Source organism: Rhinoderma darwinii, chromosome 9, assembly GCF_050947455.1.
Source record: "Rhinoderma darwinii isolate aRhiDar2 chromosome 9, aRhiDar2.hap1, whole genome shotgun sequence".
Taxonomy (NCBI): domain Eukaryota; kingdom Metazoa; phylum Chordata; class Amphibia; order Anura; family Rhinodermatidae; genus Rhinoderma; species Rhinoderma darwinii.
In genome coordinates this window covers 85,361,403-85,386,765 of record NC_134695.1, presented here as the reverse complement: position 1 = coordinate 85,386,765, position 25,363 = coordinate 85,361,403, and the positions used below count along the sequence as shown (strand labels likewise).

General features: G+C 41.1%; 1 protein-coding gene and 1 long non-coding RNA gene across 7 annotated transcripts in view; one reads left to right on the top strand and one right to left on the bottom strand.

Moving 5' to 3' along the window:
- The window catches only part of TSHZ3 (teashirt zinc finger homeobox 3), a 265,339-nt gene extending 264,951 nt beyond the window's left edge, over window positions 1-388 (bottom strand). For all 5 annotated transcript variants that reach the window (XR_012850642.1, XR_012850641.1, XR_012850644.1 and 2 more), the window contains exon 1: window positions 166-388. The gene's annotated coding sequence lies outside the window, so the exon portion shown is untranslated. The remainder of the gene's footprint in view (window positions 1-165) is intronic.
- A 238-nt stretch (window positions 389-626) lies between these two features.
- Window positions 627-25,363, top strand: part of LOC142661119 (uncharacterized) — a 336,310-nt gene continuing 311,573 nt past the window's right edge. Inside the window, exons 1-2 of one of the 2 annotated variants that reach the window (XR_012850638.1) lie at window positions 643-702; window positions 16,135-16,229. This is a non-coding gene — a long non-coding RNA (uncharacterized LOC142661119). Of the gene's footprint in view, window positions 703-16,134; window positions 16,230-25,363 lie in introns of both variants that reach the window. The other variant, XR_012850640.1, reaches the window with a different exon arrangement.

Below are 25,363 nucleotides of genomic sequence, written 5' to 3'. Positions count from 1 at the left end.
CCGTGCGCCATTTAAATGATTAATTTCGACGTGTCTTTGAGTGTTGCAAATGTTAAATCACAAGTGACTCACAACCAAATTGCATCCAAAAATAGACGCCAGATAGCGTGGACAAACCGCACTTTTAAAAAAAATATATATATATATTTTTTTTTTTAAACAAACCTCTTGTAGGTGATTATTGTCAAAATAGCATGTATTTAGAGTCCTGAGGTGTTGCAAGCCTCACAATCATTACACAGCCCCGCGGACTAAACATGTCAGAGTATTATCAACTATAAAACACGACGCACATCAGCAACGACTCCAGACTATGTCACAGTTACTGCAAAACAAGAAAAAATAAACAAAGCAGCTCATAAGACACGACATGAAGCAGCGAGCGCGCGACATAAGACACAACATGAAGCAGCGAGCGCGCGACATAATACTAACATCACACTCTGACAGGATCCGACCCTATTTTTTTTTTTCTTTTCCCGCCAAAGAACCTCCAGGGTGTGCGGAGAGCGCGACTTGGCTGCTGATTGGCCGTTGTAACCCACGTGATCCACCGAGTTCTGGGAGCTGTAGTTTTGCAGATAGATTACATACCAAGACTCGGTAGTCGTTAGTACTACGTATCCCACAATGCAGCGCGGCGCTTCATGTGATGGCGTCTTCATTACAGCATATAACTTCACCTAAAATGGCCGCTGACAGGTAATTTGTGGTGCCCCAGTGCAGAGAACATACGAGCTGCTGACTGGATATGTCACACGTGTATTGTTCTGTTAATGTGAGATATATTCAATATTGTTATTTCTATTTATTATTATGCTTTTATTCTTACCTGGTTCCTTTGTATAGTTTATATGTGGGTGACTGGTTTTATGTAGTAACTGTTGCTATGGTTGTTTCTTCACTTCTACCATAGTTTATCAGGCTATTCTAGTCAGCAAAGCATTGTTTAGTAAATGTAGGGATGCTATTGTTTTTTTGTTTGCAGAATGGAAGTAAAATATTTTTATCTTTGTAAAAGCAAAAACAAAAACACCATAAAATAAACAATATCCGGAGCTTGACCATATCTATATATTGCTGTGGCGATTCCATCCCCTCAGATATTTTGATGCGGCGACGGTGGCGATCACACGGACAGCGCGGCACGTGTTTACACCATAGGAGGCATTTGGTCGTGGGTGAGGGCAGAATTGCGATGGTATATATTATATATAATAGCGTAAGTATAAAAAAAAACAACTCCCGCCTTTTACAATGCTATCAAAAAGGCGTCCGTTTTGCGTAAAAAAAAGCGTTTACCGTGATTGTGGCAAAACCACTACAAAACACTAATGTTATCAGTCTCTAAAACGAATGTGGCCGCGTCATACGTTGTGCGCTTTTACGCAGCGTATCCGCCCTGTGTGAACATGGCCTTCCAGCGAGTCGTTGTCTGTCAGCCGCTCCAAGACCCTCGTAGCAAATCCCGCTCTGTATGATGTCGCATCCGTATATACGGATCCGTAAAAAAAGAGGACGGCTGCAAATGATGTCGCTAACATGTTGCATAGCAACGCTTCTGTCAATACGGCACATCCGTAGCCGACAATATTTACGGAAGCGCCCGTAAGGCTTCTATGGTAGAGTGCGTGCTGTAATTACGGACAAGAATAGGACCGGTTCTATAATCTTTTCAGCACAGACACTTAATCGTAAAAATACGGAAAGGTGTGCGTGGCCAATAGAAATGACTGGGTCCGTGATTATGGATGAAATATACGGTCGTGTGCCGGGGGGCCTAAACCTTGTCAGGCGTTTTCTTGTGAAAAACCTTTTGCGTATTTCACCTGATGCGCGTACGCTAATGATACATCATCGGTCTCACAGCCTGTCCGGTTTTCAGCCGCAAAGATAGGTCAGATTTTCATCCGTGTGCGTTACGTGTGTCCGTATGTCATCTGGTTTTCTCGAACCAGAATAGCGCTAGCTGTGAGTTTCTCGCAACGTACTCATGCATTGAAAAAAACGGAAGTTTGAAAAGCCTATTGTTAAACCGGACATCACACGGACCAGAAAGAAGTTCGTGTGAATAAGGCCTTAGGCTATGTTCACACTCTTACTAAAAAACGTCTGAAATATACGGAGCTGTTTTCAAGGGAAAACAGCTCATGATTTTCAGCCGTTTTTTTTTAGCAACTCACGTTTTTTACAGCAGTTTTTGGAGCTGTTTTTCTATAGAGTCAATGAAAACATCCCCGTAATTTCAGCCGTACCGGCATGTGCAGGCGCTTGAACGCCGCGTCAATTACGGCCGTAATTAGCGCTGCTATTCATTGGAGTCAATGAATAGCGGCTCCAATTACGGCCAAAGAAGTGACAGGTCACTTCTTCTACGCGGGCGTCTATTTACGCGCCGTCATTTGACAGCGGCGCGTAAATATACGCCTCGTGTGAACAGACAAACGTCTGCCCATTGCTTTCAATGGGCAGATGTTTGTCAGCGCTATTGAGGCGCTATTTTCAGACGTAATTCGGGGCAAAAACGCCCGAATTACGTCCGTAAATAGGCCGTGTGAACATACCCTAAGAGCGTCGGCAACCTCGGAGGTGGAAAACTGCTGTTTTTTACATCCGAGTTACGCCCGCGCGGGATGCGTTGTCACGGTTCACCCATAGACAAAGAGTCTGGAGAGATGCGTAACACACAATAAAATAGGACATATCCTATTTTTTCACCGACCCTTCACACTCCGTTGAAACAACATCCGTGTGAACGGCCCCCATTGAAATACATGAGTCCGTGTGTTGTTTTAACTGCCATCGTACGGACAGGATAGACGATCGTCTGAATGAGCCCTTACTTGCCCTCTCTACTTGAAGAAAACTCATGAAGAAAACTCCTGTCCATACGCCCTATAAGGCTGGGTTCACACGAGCACATTAACGTCCGTAATGGACGGACGTATTTCGGCCGGAAGTCCCGGACCGAACTCAGTGCAGGGAGCCGGGCTCCTAACATCGTAGTTATGTACGACGCTAGGAGTCCCTGCCTCTCTGTGGAACTACTGTCCCGTACTGTAATCATGCTTTCAGTACGGGACAGTAGTTCCACGGAGAGGCAGGGACTCCTAGCGTCGTACATAACTATGATGCTAGGAGCCCGGCTCCCTGCACTGAGTTCGGTCCGGGACTTCCGGACGAAATACGTCCGTCCATTACGGACGTTAATGTGCTCGTGTGAACCCAGCCTTAGGCACTGGGGGTCCCTGTATGAGCCAGAACGAAGCACCTGGCCCTTTTATGCAGCACATGAACTGCAATTTATTTGCATGATCGCTATGTAATACTATATGTCCCCCGCAGCAAGGTCAATGATTGGCCAGACGCGGATTTCCCCTGTGGTCATCTGGTAAAGGAGCAGGACTCGTCATCTTCCATTTAAAAAGACTTCTTCGTAAAACAACCCTTTAAGAGAGTTTCATAAAATATGTGGGATTGAGCTCTCGGAATTAGTGTTTGGAGATTTATATCTATTAAACTATTTGCAGTTGAATTTCCTATATTACTATATGAACATTACAATTAGGGGCTTTAGTGGTCCATCAGCCTACTTACAAAGTCTTTTCTTTATCTCCGTCTGAATACACGTGCCCTTTTGCACTTTTCGGCTCAATCTCGAGGCGCTGTCAAACTACGCAGAGCTACATCTCTAGTGGAAGCGGGGAGGGCCCTGAAAGCTGGTCCGGAAACCTGTCCCCAGAGATGCTTCCTCAATCGTAATCTTCGCAAGCCACATCCATATCTATCAAAAGCTGCCTAATTATAGAGCCCTGAGATTTTAATGGCTCACTGAAATTTACATGCAGTTGGAAGTATGAATATTCCTCAGCTCGCAGTCAAAATATCAAATGATTGGCTTTAGAATCGATGAATTATAATGTAGCATTTCATTTGCAGAGGATGGCGCCCCAGAATGCTCAGCGGGCATCATTATGGAAGGAACGAAAACCGCTCGTCGTGAAACATTTAGCATTTTACCATTCGTTATCACTTATAGGTCTCAACCTTTACCTGTACCTACATGGAACCGCGTAAAAAAATAAACCCCCATCGACCAGCAACAAATATATATTTTGCAATAAGTGATTAGTTTGCACTGTGAACCTCTTCAGGTGACCTTTATGTCGTGTAAACTAGCTGTTCACATTTCGCGAGACGCTGTACATCCTATTGATATTTTTCCGTCGGGTACGTTACACACTGTTTTTTTTTTTTTCTCCCATTCTTCTTCTGTTGTTTTAATATATATGTTTCTCCGGCCTCTTGGAAAGATCCTTATATCTAGGCGCTGAAGATAAGGAGCTGTTGGAACTGCGAACCAAGCAGCCCTCAAAAACAGAGAGTACTGTTATAAATCCCGTTTTATTTTATGAACAAATAAATGCTCAGATAAAATATTCGAGGATCGCTGCTTGAATACTTGCCATAGGAGCGCTACCGTTATAGCCACAGTGACATTAATTTACTGCACTGTGCCGTAGGAAGAAGAAGGAAGGAGGGAGAAAGACATTAAAAGAGAAAAATTACTATCCCTCGGATTTATTGGGATTGGCCTTCCTCATTTTCAGCCATCATTAGTTGATTAGGTGCTGATGACAGTATGGACGAGCGTGCTAGGATACTTGGCTACAAAGGGCCCTGAAGGTACTATGTTAATTGAGATGAGGTTCATATTCCTAGTTACTGAACATAACCGCAGTGACATGAATAAAGAAGAGAAAATAATCTTGTATAACTGACCAGCAGATGTCTTGTTCTGATCAGAGGCAACAGACAAAAGTTCAGAATACCCAGAGACAAGAGGCATAAAACCAGCTTTTCACTTTTCATTATTTTTTTTATTTTAATTAGGCTTTCATCGTTCCAGAAACAGCGCCAGGTTTGTGGCTGGTATTGCTGCTCAGCTCCATTTAAATGAATAGGGCTGAGCTGCAATACCACACTCAACCAGTGCACAGGTGTGGTGCTAGTTTTAGAAGAAAGCAGCCATGATTTTCTAATTCAAATTTTTTTTTTCTAATTCTGGATTATCACTCTAATAATATCAGACTTTCTTTTTGTACATCAAATATATCTGTAAACATAGTCGTCTCACAACTTTCTTGAAATGAAAGCATTTTGTCTCTTACTGTCCTCTAAGATGTGACATCTTTCCTGATGTTGCTTTTACAAGTGCCTCCATATTCTGAGTCTTGACAACAATATAAAAAATGGGCCCATAAGAATCACTTCTGACCGAGAGCTTTTCGGTCCCATGCCGTTGATTTTCTAAAACTCAACCCCCATATTATTTTCATAACCCCCACAACTCTTGTACTCCATTTCCACTCCCTAATTTCCCGTCTCCATTCCCTGCTGCCTTTCTTCCTTTCCTTTTTATCAATTATAATTAAAAAAGACACCTAAGACTATGTTCACACTGCAGATTTTGCCTGACGGGACCCATCACGAAATCCGCCGCAGAATTTTTCCTGCCGTCAGCACGGAGATGTCTACTCCCATTCACTTTAATGGGAGGTTTGGAAAAAATCTGCTAGTGGGGGAAAAAGAAGTGTCTGCCTTTCAATTAAATGAATGGGAGGTGGAATTTTGTAGTGGATACCGCCACAAAAATTCCTTTGTGTGAACAGTGCCTAAGTGTTAGATAATGTTATTGGGAATATGTGCCTCGTTTGTTCTTATGACATTACACGTTATTTTTTTATTATTTAAGATTATTTGAGTACGCTGGACTCTACAGGATCAAGGCCCTATTGTACAGGCCGATTCCTCTAAGGGTATGGTCACACGATGAGAGGCATTTACGTGTGAAAAGACAGACTGTTAACAGCTGCCTCGTTTCACACGTAAATGCTCTTCGTAATTTACGAGGCGTCTGAGACGCTCTGAGACGCTCGTAAATCTTGAGCTGTGCTTCATTGAGTTCAATGAAGAACAGCTCAAATTACGTGGCAAAGAAGTGCCCTGCACTTCTTTGCCGAGGCAGTCAATTTACGCGTCGTCGTTTGACAGCTGTCAAACGACGACGCGTAAATTACAGGTCGTCTGCACAGTACGTCGGCAAACCCATTCAAATGAATGGGCAGATGTTTGCCGACGTATTGCAGCCCTATTTTCAGGCGTAAAACGAGGCATAATACGCCTCATTTACGTCTGAAAATAGGTCGTGTGAACCGAGCCTTAAGGAAGAAATCTCTGGTGATTACTTTTAATCCATTGTGCGTGCTTTTTAGGAAGCACATTGCATTTTAGGAGATCTGCTAAAGCGGTTTCCCATCTTACAGGTGGTGATCCTACGTGTGGCCATTCCCCAATATAGTCAATGGGAGACACAGAAACAACATTGTCAGTAAAAAAAAATCATCGCTATCTGAATCACTTGACTTAATATTTGGGTGCGCTAATGTTTGCGGAATTAACCTGAAGTTGTTTAAAGGGGTTGTCCCAAAAAAGGAGATTAATTGACTATCCACAGTACTGCACTTTTCGATTTCTGTCAGCCCCATAGACATTGAATGGAGTTATAGGGCGCGTTGGTGACCTCCGCTACTTTCAAACTCCTGCGGTTGTGCAGTGAGGAGTAACGTGGGGCTCATGGTCCCCCGTTCTTGTGATCACTGGGGGTCCCAGCGATCAGACACTTATCACCTGTCTCTTGGATAGGTGATACATTTCCTTTGTGGGACAACCCCTTTAACTAGAAATAACAATCTGCAAAGCAGACATCCTACTCATTTACCATTAGTACACCCAAATAGAAATTTCGGTATATAAAGAAGACCCTTCAGGAGCCCATCTCAAAGTGCAATCGTATGGTGCGTCCATCGCACGCTATGAAAGTCAACCTTTACGGCTTGAGTTATAGTTTCCGCTAATAAATGAGTAATTACATATGTAAACTTTTTCAAAGTGCTGTGTTGCAGTGTTGTGAAGTCATTGTCTCTGAAATAGCTATGTAATAAATTAACTTGTCAAGAAGATACGACATGTAATAATGGTATTCTGCCTGTCCAATATGCAAATAAACTCGGATTTACACAACTATTCAATTTTCCCTTTGCTAAAACCTCCAATTAAAACTGACAAAGATTAGCTCTTTAACCCGTTATATGCTTTAGTGGACTACATCCCTTTGCAGGCCTCAGCACATAAAATGAATGTAAGGTAAGGAATGAGTTAATGCCTATTTTATAGCTCAGTACTGTAACTGTTTACATGAACGTAACTCTTAAGTCTGTTGGGGAAAATGACCATCTGAAATCATCGGCGCGACGAAGCTGAGCTGGAATTCATCTCAAAATAAGAAACAAAGACAGGCGTTTTTACAGCGGTCTGTATGTTTTGTATATTCACTTTTATTTGATTCTTATAGTTAGTTCGGCCTTGTTGGTCATTGATTTATGACATGTTCCTGCACCACAGACCTTGCATTATAGCTAGGTTTTAAAAAAGGATTCAGATGAGATGGACATCATGGGATCAGCTTGTTGCCTGATGGTCCGATTTCCAGCAGAATTTCTGATAGTCCAGAACATATTGGTAATCCTTGATTCCAATCATCCAGCACCTAGTCCACTTTCACTAGACTTTACTTTATGTAAATGTTGACACAAATTGGACAACTGAGATTTTTAATTATTGGGTAAAATTTATTAAGGCTGGGGTTTCATATGCTAAGTAGGATGTATATCCGGCCATGTGTGGCAGAGAGTCAAATTAATGATATCTATGAGCTGGCGTCAATTTGCGCTATAATTTACACCAGTCTCTGAATATTACAGTAAATTCTGCTAAACTCCACCCTCTTAAAGGGTAACTAAACGTTCGACAAACTTCTGACATGTCATAGTGACATGTCAGATGTTTTGATTGGTGGGTGTCCGAGCACTGAGACCCCCACCAATCTCTAAAACGAAGCGACAGAAGTGATCGCTGAGCCACTTAGTTTCTGTTCGGGTTTTTCCGGAAAGCCGATATATCGGAGTATGGTCTCATAGACTTTCTTTTGAACCCATACTCTTATGTATTGATTTCCGGAAAAAGCCGAACAGAAACTACACGGCTCAGCGCTCACACGAGCACTTCTGTCGCTTCGTTTTAGAGATTGGTGGGGGTCTCGGTGCTCAGACCCCCACCAATCAAAACTTCTGACATGTCACGATGACATGTCAGAACTTTGTGGAATGTTTAGTTACCTTTTAAGAAGTGAATAAGGTCTGAATTTCCACCAATGTTTGCTGTCAGAGTTTTCAATTGTTGTTGTTGTTTTTTACCCAATAAACAGACATGTAAACTATCTAGGGGTATGATGTGCCCAGAGCAAGAACTGTGAAGGTAAAAATATTCCAGATTTATTGGTGTTTGCAGAGTACAGGCTAACAAAATGACGTTTAAGACTGTCTTCCATTAAAGTATAGTCCATAAATGAAAATGAGTACCAGCCAATTTAAAGAGGTTGTTCAATCTGAACTGCACTTTTCCAAATGGTCTATTAGGGCATATGGATGTCATAAAGGTAAGGTCCTCAGCTTGGAACCCCTTCTATAAACCAGTGGAGTGCTACCTCAATGGCTTAATGTGACCATGTATTATATGGTCACCCATTTATTTTTGAGGGCCCCATGTAATACAGCTTTTGCCGTGAAATTACCTCTGCAGTGTGATGAGTGTCTGCATGAAAGGATGCCAGTTTAAAAATGACGGTTAGCGGATATGCAGACTGGTTGCTTAGTAAACCGTACAACGCCGAAAGGAGCTTTTCAGGGGAGACTTCCGGCGTCCTATGGTTGCCTAGGCACCTGGGCCGCTTGCTGTGCCGGCCACTACTCCCACTGTCCCTTTCAAAGTTCTTGCAGGAGATCCGGTCAGCCACATACCTGGAGTTATCCTTGCAGCTTCCCCATTAGCAGCTGGTTGCCAGCATAACTTCATTCTAATAAGGGGTTGCCCATATGGGATCACCCTGTAAAGTATTATAAAAGTTTGTTGGGTCACATTGTTGGGAAGAACGTGATATAGTAATAAACAATGCCTATAAAAAGTATGCACCCCCTTAGATAGGTTTCACGTCTTATTATTTAACGTTTTTTTGGCGTTCTTGATGTTCATCAGAAGAAAGTATTTATAAATCAAGGACTCCTTAACTGGTTGCCGACACAGGACGAGTATGCTCGTCCTGAGCGGCGAGCACTTCGCGCATTAGGACGAGCATACTCGTCCTGTGTGACAGCCGTCTGTGCCGTCTCTGTGTGTGCGATCGAGAGCGGGGCAACGGCTGTAATACACAGCCACGGCCCCGCTCTGACAGCGGAGAGGAGAGAAACATCTTCTCTCCGCTGTTAACCCTTTGAACGCCGCGATGACAGCTGATCGCGGCGTTCAAGGAGAGGGGACTGCACATTGATCGCGTCACAGAAAATAACTGTGACGCGATCAAAGCCCACAACTCGTATGGTCAGACAGCCCAGGGTCCAGTGAAGGACCCCAGGGCTGTCTGAACATATTTCCTGTTGTTAGGGCATACTGAGGTATGCCCTAACAACTGCCTGTGTACGATCAGTAACAGGCTAATGTACTGGCATATAGATCTATGCCAGTACATTGCAGTTACAAAATAAAAATCAAAATGATAAATCCCTTTATGGGATTAAAAAAAAAAGTTAAATGAATGTAAAAAAAAAATAATGGTAAATAAATAAATAAAAAGTAAATAAAATACACAGAAACACACATTTTTTATAATAAATCAACTTTTTAAAATATAAGTCCCAAAACATAAAATAATATAGACATATTTGGTATCGCCACGACCATAACAGCCTGTACAACAAATGTATAACATTATTAATGATGATCGGTGTATGGTGTAAAAAAAATAATATTAAAACTGCTGCACAACTGCTTTTTTTCTGCATTTTAATCTAATTAAAAATTTATAGAAATTAAACGATAATGTATTTGTACCACTCGTCCCGCAAAAAACAAAGTCTCATACAACTACGTCGTACAAAAAATAAAAGCGTTATGAGCGTTGGGATGCAAAGAGGGAAATTTAAAAAAAATTGCTCTGTCCTCAAGGCTAAAATTGGCCATGTCCTTAAGGGGTTAAAGAGGAGGTGAATCCTTTTTTTTATAGCAGTAGTATGTAAATAAATATAATATATATATACACACACACAGGATCAAGTCACATTATTATGACCACCAGCTAATATCCAGAGCAACCGCCATGTGCGGCACGGACAGCAGTAGAAGGGCTGGCAGTGACTCAATAAGGTGCTGGTCGGTGGTCTCCGGTATCTGGCGACGTGCTGACTGCAGAGCTTCCCATATTTTCTGGAGGGTGCGTGGGGGAGGATCCATAGAGCGAACAAAACGATCGAGGTCCCACAGATGCTCAATTGGGTTAAAGTCTGGTGAATTAAGGGGCCAGCGAAGTACTTGGAAGTCTTGGTCGTGCTCTTCCAATCACTGTCAGACGTTTCTAGTCGTGTGACATGTCGCATTGTCTTGCTGGAAGATTGTCTTCCCTGGGGCAGATGGAATCAGCATGTATGAGAGGACGTGATCTGCAACGATGGATTCACACCCAAATCGGTTCAGAGCCTTCCACATGGATGAGAGGCCCAGAGAATGCCGTGAAAAAGTTCCCCGGACCAAAAACGCTACCGCCACCGGCTCGTGTTCTTCCAGCAAAGGTTGCAGGGTGTTTGTTCTCTGATGTTTCTCGCATGACACGCCAACGTCTATCTGTTTCGATGAAGCAGAAAACGTGACTCATCGGAGAAGGCAACTTTTCCAATCATCGGTGGTTGAAATCCTATCCTGCTGTACAAATTGAAGCCTTTTTTCCCGATGCACCTTTGTTAGCATTGGAGCAGTGACCATCCGTCTTCTTTGGGGCCCCATATGCAGTCGGGTTCGCTGAACTGTTGTTTTAGGCACATGTCTGGTAGCCCCTGGTTGGTTTTCACGGTGAGCTGCTCCACTGTATGGTGTCGTTCGGCCCTCGCGCACCTCCGTAGCCGACGTTCACCTCTCACATCAATGGCACGTAGTGCGCCGCAGTTTCCACGTCGGTTATTCCCAATGGTGCCATGTGTCCACTCACGATGCACTTTCACCGCAGCAGCACGCGAATGATTAACAAACTGCACTGTGTGAGAAATACCAACACCCTCTGCCCGAAAGCCAATAATCATCCCTTTTTGCAACGCTGATAAATCGCCCCTTTTACCCATGGCAACAACGAGTGATATATGATCAGACAGCCTATCGCACACCTTATATACCCACCAAGCCAGCCCACAAAACATCACTTCCTTCATGGGCCACGCAATGCCGACGTCCAAAGTAGGAGGTGCTCATAATAATGTGACTCGACTGTGTGTGTGATATAAATACATTAAGAGTCACAACGCTTTTATAGGGCACTATGTAAAAAAAAAAAAAAAAATGCAAATTGTGCTGACCTGTTGACAAATGCTGAAGATTCTGATTACTATCAGATAGACAATGAAATGACTTCATGTAATACAGACAGACCATACCTCATTTCTGCCTCTTTAGATGAATTATTAGCCCTTATACACTAGGATAAGCAAGGTCATTTTTTTTCAGTAGGACTGGACAAAACAAACACGATTTTAAGTGAACGACACACCTTCATATAGCTCCATCAGGGATATTTTTAATTGTCATAATGAACTGCAAAACACTGTGACCTTCGGAGGCGTCCGGTGGAAAAAACACTCCATATATTTAAAGGTAACAAATGATTCATGGCAGCTTAGCAGAAAGGCCTGTGGGTCTTCTCTTCCTGTGCGAATATTTTTTTCTGCATTACAAACCCTAACATTAAATTGTGATAAATGGAGAGCGGAGGCTATTCATACAAATCAATGGCTTTAGTGTATGTGTCATTAGCTTGAGAGATGCAGGCAGCGGTCAGTACTATTAATCATGTGATGATCCGCTGTCTTCAACTGGATGCAAGTAGATGCGTAAGGAAGGTTGAGGAATTAAATTATCTGTGTGCTTTGTTTTATATATTCACCTGGTAATAGTGCAGGACGACCGGTTTCACATGCTGTTTAAGAAGGAACGCTACCCCCCCTTTCCGAATTTTCGTCTGAAACTTAACGTTAATTTGCTTTTAATAATGAAATAAAAGCATTGCATCCCGTAGTAGACTAATTCTGTAACTCACGTAACGACACAATGCACATTGACATGCGCACCGTGGTATTACTCATCAGGAAGCAATAAAATAAATATTGCAGCAGTGATATCCGTGATTTTTCTTTATATTTATCCATAAAACACCAAGGGCTCTTTTTATTTCATCTTTATTGAATAAGTTCATGGCTACATAGAGCCTTCATGATCAGGAGCAACACCACAACGTACAGTATTCCTCTCTCGCATCCTATAAATCTAATGCTCACTAACCCATGACCATGTTCTTCATTCCGGTAACTCGCTATAGTAAGGGGTATGATTAGAATTTAATATATTACTGATAGAGTTCATTTTTGACTATCGCTCTATGACAGGGATATGTGAAAGAATTAGAGGTGTTTTTGGGGACTCCGCTTCGAAATCACAACAGAGGGAGGATTTTGAGGATGAACAAATATTGATGGTGTTATACGAATTTATCATAATAACACACCGCATGAATCGGATTTACAGCTTGGCAGTATGTATCTTCATTTTACAGGGTTAGTAGATGCAGTGGCGTGGATTAATATTGCAAGGACCGAGTATTCCTCCGTAAAGTTATATACCAGAAATAACGTGTCATTTAAACGGAATTTAACCATTTACTTAAATGGGACCACACTGCAATACCTCGCGCAGCCGCTATGCAAGTAATGGCGTGTGAAAGTAGGAACAGGAATGAAACCTATGTGAATTATAAAGAGGCTGCAAGGCTCTTACAAGCGTCGCGGCCCCTTCAAACAGGTGATCGGCGGGGATTCCAAAAGTCGGACCCCCACCGATCTATTATCGATGGCCTTTCTGAAAGGGTAACTTAAACGTTCAACTAACTTCTGACATGTTATAGTGACATGTCAGAAGTTTTGATTGGTGGGGGTCCGAGCACTGAGACCCCCACCAATCGCTAAAACGAAGCTGCAGAAGTGCTCGTGTGTGGGCGCTGAGCCGCTTTGTTTCTGTTCGGCTTTTTCTGTAAATCAATCTATCGGTGTACGGAATATAGAAAGTCTGTGAGCTGACGGGAAGCTCCGACGGAAAGCCTGAACGGAGAGCCCTGACGCAGATGTGAACAAAGCCTTAGACGTATAAGGGTTTAAGAAATGCCCGCTACTCCAGGTACTAGTGACATGTACAAATCAACCGAAAACCTCACCTACCTGTCGGCCAGTTTGGTTTTCATGGTGCACAGTGGAGTAAGAATGGCTACTGTTACTCAATAACAGACTTATGTGCAGCTGTAAATAGCTCGTAGCTGGACTTTCATGCTAAAAGCAGTAGACGAAATACGTAATTCAAATGTACTTTAATGCTCATAGATTTTCATCTTGGCTCAGTAGGATTTTCTTGGCTATTCGGACTCATCTAGTCAACCATTAGCCAGGTAGAATGGAAATTGTTGATTTTTCTTTCAACAAACATTGTAGTGAAGAGACGAGGCCAGGCATGATATTGACACTGTGGGATTGGCATCTCTAAAGTGATTGCTTAGAGGAAGGAGCAAACGTCTTATTTCCTGTCATCATCTCATTAATGCTCCACTCAGAAATAGCTGGTTCCTCCACGCAGAAGAACCTTGACAAGTTTTATGAACAGAGGTTGAAAGAAACATTAAACTAATTTGACCGCACTTGAGCCGCAGAGTCCTGCTTGTTAGAAGAAATGCATATTTCCCAGACTGACTAAATGTATTTACAGTTCTGGTAGATTATATAGAGCCAAATCACGCCCTTTATACTCAACCTGTAATCGTCTTCTGACGTGCGGCTCTACATAGACCCATATTATAGGAATTCAGTAAATAAGATGAAATGTGTGTTCAGTACATGAAATAATCAGAAGAACTTCAACATGTTTATGTACAGCTTATTAAAAATATATTAATATCACTTATTAATTGATCTCTAGATATCATACAGATTTCTAATATACTAAATGTCAAAATCAGCTGGCTGAGCGTTCACTGCAACAGCGGGTGATGGGGGGCAATTTTTATTTACAAACGTACATAAACACTTAATCCATGCTGCTGCCGTCCCCAAGATCTGGGTGACAGCCATTGTAATGCCTGAAGGCAGTCTGGTAGTCAGATGGGATCCTGGGTGATATAGCAATAGGAGGAGATCACCACAGCGGCACAGATTATTTCAGCAGAGGAGTGTGCTAATTTTGTATGAAATCTTTTGTGTATGTGACAAGGGCAGTATCACGACAGTATGGCCTTAATGTATTGCTGTTATTTTCAAGATAATTTAATTCTTGTCTATTGCAATTTTCCACTGTAAAGGTCGTGTGACCGCAGACAAAGTTTATAGTTGATTATCCCTTATGATCCATTTGTGCATTTTATATAGAAGTTTTAAAAATGCTGCACTGATTCCACAACCATTCATGTAATGTAGTCTCCGCAAACAGTGCTTTTTAGTATCGCTTGTGGATATTCTGTCATCTATTAACCCTTTCCCCCTGCATGCATTCTGGGCCTTAATGACCAAGCGATCTTTTTTTTTGCATCATCACATTCAAGGTGCTATAACTTATATGTCGAATTTTTTGATTAACTTTATTTTGGGGGGGATATAAAAAACAGCAATTTAGTCGTTTGTTCTATGCGTTTTAAATTGACACCATTAACAATGCGGCATAAATATCATGCTATCTTTGTTCTATGGGTCTCTACGATTACGACAATACCACATATGTATAGTTTTTTTTTTTATGTTTTACTACTTTTGCAGAATAAAAACACTTTTGAACTAAAATTATTTTATTTTGCATCGTCGTTTTCCAAGACCCATAACGTTTTTATTTTAATTTTTCCGTAGATGTCGCCATATGAGGGCTTGTTTTTTGCAGAACTTCATTGATACCATTTTGGGGTACATTGGACTTATTGATTAAACTTTATTATACATTTTTTTGGGGGGGAAGGAAAAAAAAAAGCAATTTAGCGTTTTTTGTTTTTTTATGGCATTTACCTTGCAGTTTAAATAATACGCTAACTTTTTATTTTTTGGGTCATTAAGATTGCAGCGATACCATATACGCGTAGTTTTTATTTTTACACTTTTACTAAATAAAACCACTTTTTATGAAAAAAAAATGTTTTTATTTTTTTTCTGTGTACCTCAGACAGCAGCTCCAGCAACTTTGATTAGGCCGCCGTGAAGGCGGCCTAGAATAAGGCCCTTTTAAAGACCGCCGTTAAAAGGCTTATCGGCGGTCATTAAGGGGTTAAAGGGGTTTCCTTAGAAGCTATGTGAGGTTTTTCAGCTCAGCTTCTTTCGCTTTAATGGAGCTAAGCTGCAATACCAGAGACAACCCATAGACTGGTGTGGCGCTGTTTTTGGGAGAAAAATATTTTTATAATCCTGGGCAACCCGTTTAATGTTTCAGCAAACAACTGTTCTCTGTATAATGAAAACGTATATTCTTGTATACTTCTGATCTCTGTCATTCAACAGGAACCTTCACACCGGTTCAGCACTGAATACAGTTGTGGTGTATGTATCACGTACCTGTACAGATTCTCCCCTGCAAGTAAACAATAACCGTTCTGATTGAATGACTACAAGCGGAGATCTTGAAAACTGTAAGAAATTGATGCAAAAAAAAGTATTGGAAAATTTTACAACTTTTCATTATATAAAAAAATAACATTTATTTGCTGAAACCCGAATACCCCTATAATTCCCTGCATAGGTTCAAGTCATGTGATATTTTGTCCATTTCATTAGCAGGTTTTATTTGTTAAACATAGCTATTCTGAGGACCCTTTGGCCATGTGTAGACAAGCTAATTATTTTCCGCCATGTGTAAATTTGGTTTTATAAGTCGCCATTCACTTGCATTGCGCTGTCCTTTTTGTTGCAGGTTTTTCGGTGCAGAATCGGCCACATTTGGATCATTCTTACTAAAAGCCATTTATCCTTCTGACCGCTTCTTTCTCTTGTAGCTGGGTCCAGAAAGTAAGAAAGTACAGTATCGCTATGTCACAGAATTACATATTCTTCTTAGAAAGTCATACTTTATCCTCTTAACTATTACACGGCATTCAAAGCGGCACTTTATCTTTCCCTAAGGGTGCCTTTATATGCTTCAAAAATACGTGTGATTTGGCGATTTTCTTACTTGTGCAATTGTTTGGTACTGGTCTTGAATTATTATTTTTTTGTACATGTGACAGATCCTCAATATTGCCATGAAATTGTATTCGTAGTCACACAGTACAAAGGAGGAGCACCAAAGTCTAAATGGGCAGTTTAATTGCCAGACCACCAAGCGATTGCATTTACCCACAGCGATTTGCAGATCTTACAATCCAAATTCTTGAAATTCCTGATGATCTGCGATCACGATTTATACTATTGAAAGCGGTCGTCTACGGGTGTTTACACTATGAAACGATAGCGACGATCCAATTTCGTCAAATCGTAAACCTTATTGAAGCGTCTAATGACAACTTTAATCTGATCAAAAACAGATCCTGGAAGAATATCTGGTGTCTAAGCTTCTAGGCTGAGCTGCAAAACTATTAATCTTTTCTCGAAAATGATCAATCTTGTAAATCTGATGCGCTGTCATCACCGCCTTTGTTTTCTGTCGGCCCATATGTTTATTTTACATTGTTTTATATTTACCCTGCTCCGAATATAAAATAAACACTTGTGACACCTGCACATTTTAATATGCAAAGTAATTCCTTCCAATCATTCCACCAATTACCATTGCAGGAGCAGAATTTAGTTTAGGAAACTGATCACCTGTAAAATTGTTGCTTATTATTTTAACTTCTTCAAAAATAACTTCCAATTTAGAAAGCAGCCGCCGAGAGAGAACCATGGAGAATAGATATTTCTTGGCTGAAACTCCAAATCATTTTAAAGTGAACATGTACTTGATTCTATTTGTGATTTTCTTTTCTGTCAGTAATTTTTCTAGCAATGTTCGTATTGTAATGAAATGGATTCATAAGCGGTGGACAGTTGTACGTTCAATCAGATTTTTCTCCATTATTGTCCTTACATTCACTATTTTTCCTATACTTTATTCACACATTGGACTCTTAATGGAAGAGCCTCCTATTTTTAAGGTGCCAATACATATTGGTTGAAAGTAGACCGAACTTGCTATTTTCAGTGGGACTGGTTGACTAGTTAATGTGTTTGGACAATATCTGACTTCCCCCTGACATCATATGTTAGGGGAAAGAATGATTTGGCATGTTGGATTTTAGCATGCCCAATACTTTATTTCTACCGGAGATGTTACCGCCAGAGGAATCCGGTAGCGGCTTATGCCTCTCTCCCCATTGTAAACACATGCATGCTCGGACATGTAAATGGCGGAGTCAGGAGGAATAAGTGTCACCTGACCGATATCTAAGGCTATGTTAATGTCACGTTTTTTGGCCTACGTTTGACGTATATGCCCGGAAAAGCTGACATATACGTTAAATGTAGGTGGTGACAGATGCCTTACAGTACATTACACAAGAAAATGGCGAAAGCACTCTGCGAACACCAATGCACCTAAACACTATATATAAATAAATATGCATTACTGCTGAATCTACTTACAATAGTGAGGTTCTTAGCGCACATTTTGATTCATATTTATTTATATATAGTGTTTAAGTGGCATTAGTGTTCGCAGTGTGTGGTCGCCATATTCTTGTGTGATGTATAGTTTACAGTCACAGGCGTTCTTGCACCTGTATACACATTATTTGTTTTTTTTTCATTTTGTTGGAATGTGCTGATCAAACTTTCTTGTACAGGGGCATCTGTCACACATGGGCTTTAATGGTATTTGTTTAACGTGTACATCATGAAAAACGATTAAAAACTCATGTCGTATCCATTTAATGGATGCCTTTGATGGTGACCATGATGTAAAATACGCTTATTTGAATAATCCCAGTCAGAAATATGTCAATTAATGTCGACATTTCAATGTACTTCTTGGTACAATGTGTAAAATCTTATAGGGCTTTTCCCATAAACAATGATTAACACCTATCCACAGGATTTAGGAAAAAGATCTGATTTGTGTGGTCTGACTGCTGGGACCCCCACCGATTTCAAGAACAGGCTTACCTGGCTGTCTCTGTTCGCCCCATATAAATGGAGCGATACTTGCACATGCTCTTCCACCGCTTCATTCACTTTCAATGGGGATGCTGGAGATAGCGTGCGGCAGCCCCATAGAAAAAAAATTGAGCGGTGATGGAGCATGCGCAGTAACGATCCAATTATTTGGTGTGCCCAGGGCCGGCCAGGTAAGCCAGTTCTCAGGACCAGTGGGAGTCCCAGCGATTAGATATTTATCACCTATCCCACGGATAAGTGCTAAATATTAATTATGGTAAAACCCCCTTTATGGTACACTGGGAGATTAAAGATCTAAAAAGAATAGAGGCGATCACTGCGGGTGGGGAATAATGATTATTTTGTTTGATTCATGTGTTTGAACTGAATTACTAAGTCAACTAAAATGAAAAAAATTTGAAGATGCGACGTTGGGTTTGCCCTTGAGATTGCAGGAATTGTAGCGGCCCTTGATTTTTCAGGTAACTGTCAAACTGGTGAGGCCATTGGTCATCGCAAGTGAGCTGGGTTTCAACCACATGTGGGCGCTACTACTTGAGACTGTACCTAGAAGTTGGAAATAAATATTTACAAGCCGGTATGTTCTAATAACACAGGAGGAAAGTCTGTCTGCATACAACAGCCTGTGTCTGCATTGACAGAATATAGTCTGCTGTAGACGGTGCATTCATTACACTGATGGATTCAAAGGGAACTATGGGATGTGTATCCACTGCACCCCAAATTGAACTTGAAAGTGCTATTCTCTACTATATTTTTGTTGTATGTTTTCCAAAACATAACCTTCATATTCTCATACAGTCCCGAGAAGATTATTACAGATTGTCTGGAGGTCTGGATATCCACTGTGGGCCATCTTTTAAAACCGCAGGAATTGCTGCGTCCCCATTACTACATAAAGCACTACAATATCAGGTCACAGATGAAATGGATTAAATGTTCAGACACACTGGTGCTTACAGCTTTTTAACTGGGGCGTTAAAAGCTTATATACTTTCTAAAGCAATGCCTACCTGCTTGATTCTCTCTCTCTCCCTCAGTCTTTCTGAGTCTCTCCTTTTTATCCTTTTAGTCTGTAAGAAGCCTAATTAAAAGCATGAGCAGGGCTCTCTCTCTCTCTGCCCTTAAATCAGTAATTGGGTTCAGCGCAGAGACTGTCAGGAAATTAACACATCACATCATGACAGCTGTTAATTTTTTTTTACTTATTTGTCGTATGAATCACGGCTGATTTGCTGTAGTGCATAACAAATTAGTGGTCTCTAATCAGACCCCTTTCTATGGTGTGTAGCACCTACTTGTATTTACTGTGTGTGTGTGTGTGTGTGTGTGTGTGTGTGTGTGTGTGTGTGTATATATATTATAATGAAGTCCATTACGACGGTGCTGCAGAGCTGTCTTTTTCACTAGGTGTGTCATTGTCAATAAATCAGTGTACGCAGAGGCTGAGAGCTTAAGAAGCTGTTTAAAGTTTGATGAAAGCTTTTAGTTACATTTTTAAACTTTCACATCCAACATTATTTTTCAAATTGACACTCCACAGCATAATATCATGTCAAGTGTCTGATTCAGTTTGAAACTCCTGCATATTTTGCAAAGTGGAATTGAAAAAAGTTAATTTAAATGGTTTAAATGCATGCGCTCAGTAGTAGCGCTTCACTCTCCTGGCGACCTTATCATGTGTTATTTACACTCAAAATGGTTTGGAGAAGTTGGGTTAAAATAATAAAATAGTAAGAGGCAGGATTTAAGATATTGTCCCGTTGGTACAGAGTGCCTTCCAGATTGCATGCAATGATCCCGGCGGCCTCGCCACTATGCTGGAGATGTGGGGACCATGTGGGTACAATCTTGCATATTTTCTGGGACTGCCCACTCCTGACTGGGTTCTGGTCCGAGGTGTGGCGTATTTCCTGAAAGTTCATGGATTGTCCTCTCCCGCGATCTCCGGGCCTCTTCCTGTTTCATCTGTGCGAGGTTCCACTGCCCTTGTATAGACGTTCGGTAGTTCGACACCTGGTAAACGCGGCTAGGGCATGTGTTCCTGCACTGTGGAAACAATCCTGTCCTCCGACGGTGGGCATGTGGTTCGGCAAGATCCAGGAGATCATGAGAATGGAGGACCTCATGGCATCAATGAAGGGGACTCATGCCTCCTTCCTAAAAACATGGCGTGAATGGATTCGGTACTAAACGACCGAGGAATATAAAACCATCATGGCCTCGTGAATTCCCGTCTAGACACGGTATGTCAGGCCAGCTCCCCCCCCCCTCCTCCCCCTTTTTTTTGTTTTGTTGTTTTCTCCCCCCATTTCCTTCTCTTTTTTCCTCACTATTTTGTCTTTTCTTCTTTCTGTCTCTGCATCTCTCTTCTCCTTTGATGCACCTGTGAGCACTCAGGATATATCATGCACGGCTGCGAGTTCAGGGTGCATATCGGAGATTCCTTCATTAAGCGACATGGTACTTTCAGGTGACCCCATGTACTTATGCGGGGCAGATAACTGACCTGTGAAACGTTGACTGTTTTCATTGCCTTTTTGCGCACTGCGTTGTGTATATTCTGTACGATTTGTAATATAAAAAAAACCAAAATGACAAATAAAAAGAATTTCTAAAAAAAAAAAAAAAAAATTGTGAAAGGCTCAAATCACATCTGTACAGTAGTTTTTGATGCGGTTTTTAGCCAAACACACTACTGGATCCAAAAAAGAAGGAAAAGTATAAAGGAAAGACTGATATGTTTCCTCTCTTTTGTCCACTGCCGTGTTTGGTTAACGAAACTTCATCAAAGACTGCATGTACGATTCCACCCAAACACTGCTTGAGTGCATGATCTTCCTTGGTATGGATCCCTTGTCAAAGAACCTTAAGGAAACCTGCACACTGGGCAGAACATTTGCCAAAAATTTGCCTGTTATACGCGTGGGTTTTCCTGCAGAATTGCAGATTTCACTTCAGATTTCACCCCTTTCACTGAACGAGTGACGCCTGTGGAGAAAATCTGGCTGCCACACAATCTGCCCCATATGTTACTGGCCTGCGTAGCACCATATTATCTGACCCCTGATGATACTATTAAGTTGAAATATTTAGGGTCTATGTTATAGTACTAGGACAAGTTCAATATTTTTTTTTTAGGAATAGCTAATATCTTTCTTCTGCTGCCCTGCTTCTCTTCTTATTTGAGGATGAGTGTAGGAGCATTTCAGTTGAAGAACATTCTCTCTTTTTTTTTTTCTTCTCTTAAAGGGATTTTTCCCAAGTGGACAAAATATTTTCAGATTGTAGCAATGACTCCATTAGAGAGGTAGCCGCTCTTTGTTAGGAGCTCTCTACTCTGGCTAAGGGCTCATTCAGACGAGCGTATATGTAGTCCGTTTGACAGCCGTTAAATCAACGGCCGTCACACAGACTCATGTACTTCAATGGGGCCACTCAAACGTGCACACGAGTGCAGGGTCTGAAAAAATAGCACATGCCCTATTTTACTCCATGTCACGCATCCCTCTATAGACCAGTCTATGGGGGTTCCGTCACAACGGGTCCCACACGGGTGTACCTCGGATGTGAAAAACGACCGTTTTTCACATCCGAGGTTAGCTACACTCGTCTGAATGTAGCCTAATAGAGAGACATGTACCATGGGGGACGGGACGGCACTTTCTTTGACATTCGTATGTCTTTAAAGGACATATGGAAAGAGGTTGTACAGCCCTTTTACCACTACTATATGAGACCAAGTTGTTGGTGTAGATAGGACACCTTCATAGGTATAATAATTAGTTTTTATTGTATCTCCCAGCTATTCATTGTGATGTACTGAAGATCAGTAAAATAAACATTTTGGTATTGTAATCCTTTATTATACCTATACTACCGTTCAAAAGTTTAGGGTCACTTAGAAACTTCCTTATTTTTGCAAGAAAAGCACAGTTTTTTTCAATGAAGATAACATTAAATTAATCAGAAATACACTCTATATATTGTTAATGTGCTAAATTACTATTCTAGCTGCAAACTTCTTGTTTTTAATGCAATATCTACATAGGTGTATAGAGGCCCATTTCCAGCAACCATCACTCCAGTGTTCTAATGGTACATTGTGTTTGCTAACTGCGTTAGAAGGCTAATGGATGATTAGAAAACCCTTGAAAACCCTTGTGCAATTATGTTAGCACTGCTGTAAGCAGTTTTGCTGTTTAGAGGAGCTATCTAACTGACGTTCCTTTGAGCTAGTTGAGAATCTGGAGCATTACATTTGTGGGTTCAATTAAACTCTCAAAATGGCTAGAAAAAGAGAGCTTTCATGTGAAACTCGACAGTCTATTCTTGTTCTTAGAAATGAAGGCTATTCCATGCGAGAAATTGCCAAGAAACTGAAGATTTCCTACAACGGTGTGTACTACTCCCTTCAGAGGACAGCACAAACAGGCTCTAACCAGAGTAGAAAGAGAAGTGGGAGGCCCCGCTGCACAACTGAGCAAAAAGACAAGTACATTAGAGTCTCTAGTTTGAGAAATAGACGCCTCACAGGTCCTCAACTGGCAGCTTCATTAAATAGTACCCGCAAAACGACAGTGTCAACGTCTACAGTGAAGAGGCGACTCCGGGATGCTGGCCTTCAGGGCAGAGTGGCAAAGAAAAAGCCATATCTGAGAGGCTAATAAAAGGAAAAGATTAATATGGGCAAAAGCACACAGACATTGGACAGAGGAAGATTGGAAAAAAGTGTTATGGACAGACGAATCGAAGTTTGAGGTGTTTGGATCACACAGAAGAACATTTGTGAGACGCAGAACAACTGAAAAGATGCTGGAAGAGTGCCTGACGCCATCTGTAGCATGGTGGAGGTAATGTGATGGTCTGGGGTTGCTTTGGTGCTGGTAAAGTGGGAGATTTGTACAAGGTAAAAGGGATTTTGAATAAGGAAGGCTATCACTCCATTTTGCAACGCCATGCCATACCCTGTGGACAGCGCTTGATTGGAGCCAATTTCATCCTACAACAGGACAATGACCCAAAGCACACCTCCAAATTATGCAAGAACTATTTAGGGAAGAAGCGGGCAGCTGGTATTCTATCTTTAATGGAGTGGCCAGCGCAGTCACCAGATCTCAACCCCATAGAGCTGTTGTGGGAGCAGCTTGACCGTATGGTACGCAAGAAGTGCCCATCAAGCCAATCCAACTTGTGGGAGGGGCTTCTGGAAGCATGGAGTGAAATTTCTCCCGATTACCTAAGCAAATTAACAGCTAGAATGCCAAAGGTCTGCAATGCTGGAATTGCTGCAAATGGAGCATTCCAAGACCAAAGCAAAGTTTGAAGGAGAAAATTATTATTTCAAATAAAAATCATTATTTGTAACCTTGTCAATGTCGTGACTATATTTTCTAGTCATTTTGCAACTCATTTGATAAATATAAGTGTGAGTTTTCATGGAAAACACAAAATTGTCTGGGTGACCCCAAACTTTTGAATGGTAGTGTATACTATTCCCTGTGGCATCTATATACAATAGACATAGTAATACATTCTAGAAACAGGAGTAGTACAGTGACAGACGCATATTCTTTTTCATTAAATAGGATGAAGCATCTTAATAAAGGCTATGTATCACTGTTGCTACCAATTTTTTTGTTCCTCTAATGCATTTAAAAGTGAAGGAAATTTGCAGATAGTCTTGATTTAAAAAAAAAATAACTCGTACCACTGTGTATAGAACTCCTATGCATACATGTGTGTCTCTATGGTCACAGACTATAAACAAACCTTCTGTAGTCTGGTCCTGCAGTCAAACTCTGCCACTTGTCCCCTACATCTTGTTAACATAAATTTGATGAGTTAGCAAGAAGGGGGTTGATAAAATAAAGTATGAATGCAGGATGAGACTACGGAGAGGTAATGTGTAGTCTGTAACCATGGGAACACATAGCTCTGCTTACGAGCAATAGACACAAAACAGTAGGATATTTTTAAGACTATTTACGAAGTATCTTACCCCTTATTTTTTTTTGTTTGTCTTATTTTAGATACATTGGACCAATAAAAATAAATGGTTACAAGTGTTTACATAAGATGGCAGCATTGTTGATGTATGAATCAATAATGAAAGTATAAACGAAATTCTGTATGAGTGAGGGTACCTTTTTTAGATTATAACGTACTAAAATAATAATCATCTTATGGCAAAAACGTTCCTTCTATCATATTTCTACTTTATTATATATACAGTAAACCATACCACTGAAACTTTGATTCGCTGGTTAAAGTCTCATCGCCCAAGTAGCCTTTGTGAGGTTGTATTTTGTTAAAGCCAATCCCTGTACAAGGCACAATATCTGTGTCATCCATTGATACTTGTCTGTTACCTGTGTCCTTGTTCAAGCGTATGAAGTGGAGGATAGCATCCTAGTCAGTATCTGAAATGGTAGCAGGGCACTGGGGAGGTGGCAGTGATACTACTAAGAAAACCTGTCATGGAAAAGAGATTTATTTATTTTTTTGCAACAAGTGTGAATTATACCAGATACATATGAAGCAGCCGCTAATAGTCTGAATATGCCAAGGTAAAATAACCGCAGGAATTATCATGAAACACAACAGTTGTCTGGCTTTGTGAGTCTTCAAGTGGAAATGTAATTCATTAGGGGTTTGTGTTTTGTAGGGGTTTGTAAAGCAATTCTTGCCCAGTACTGTCTGCCTGCTGATGGCTTCTGTTATATTTTCTGGTGGGAAAATATAACCCAGGTGCACAAAATATTTTAGACATTTAACAATATTGTTTTGTTAAAACTAAAGACAAACATGGAAATGTTCATCTATGATTAAGGCCCCATGCACACGGCCGTGCCCGTAATCACAGGACAGCCGTCTGCATTTTCGGCCCGTGTTCCCATACAAAATATAGGAGCACGGACTGTAAAAAGCAAAATATAGGACATGTCCTATCTTTTGCGGTACACTTCTACGGCCTGGACACCTTCCCGTAA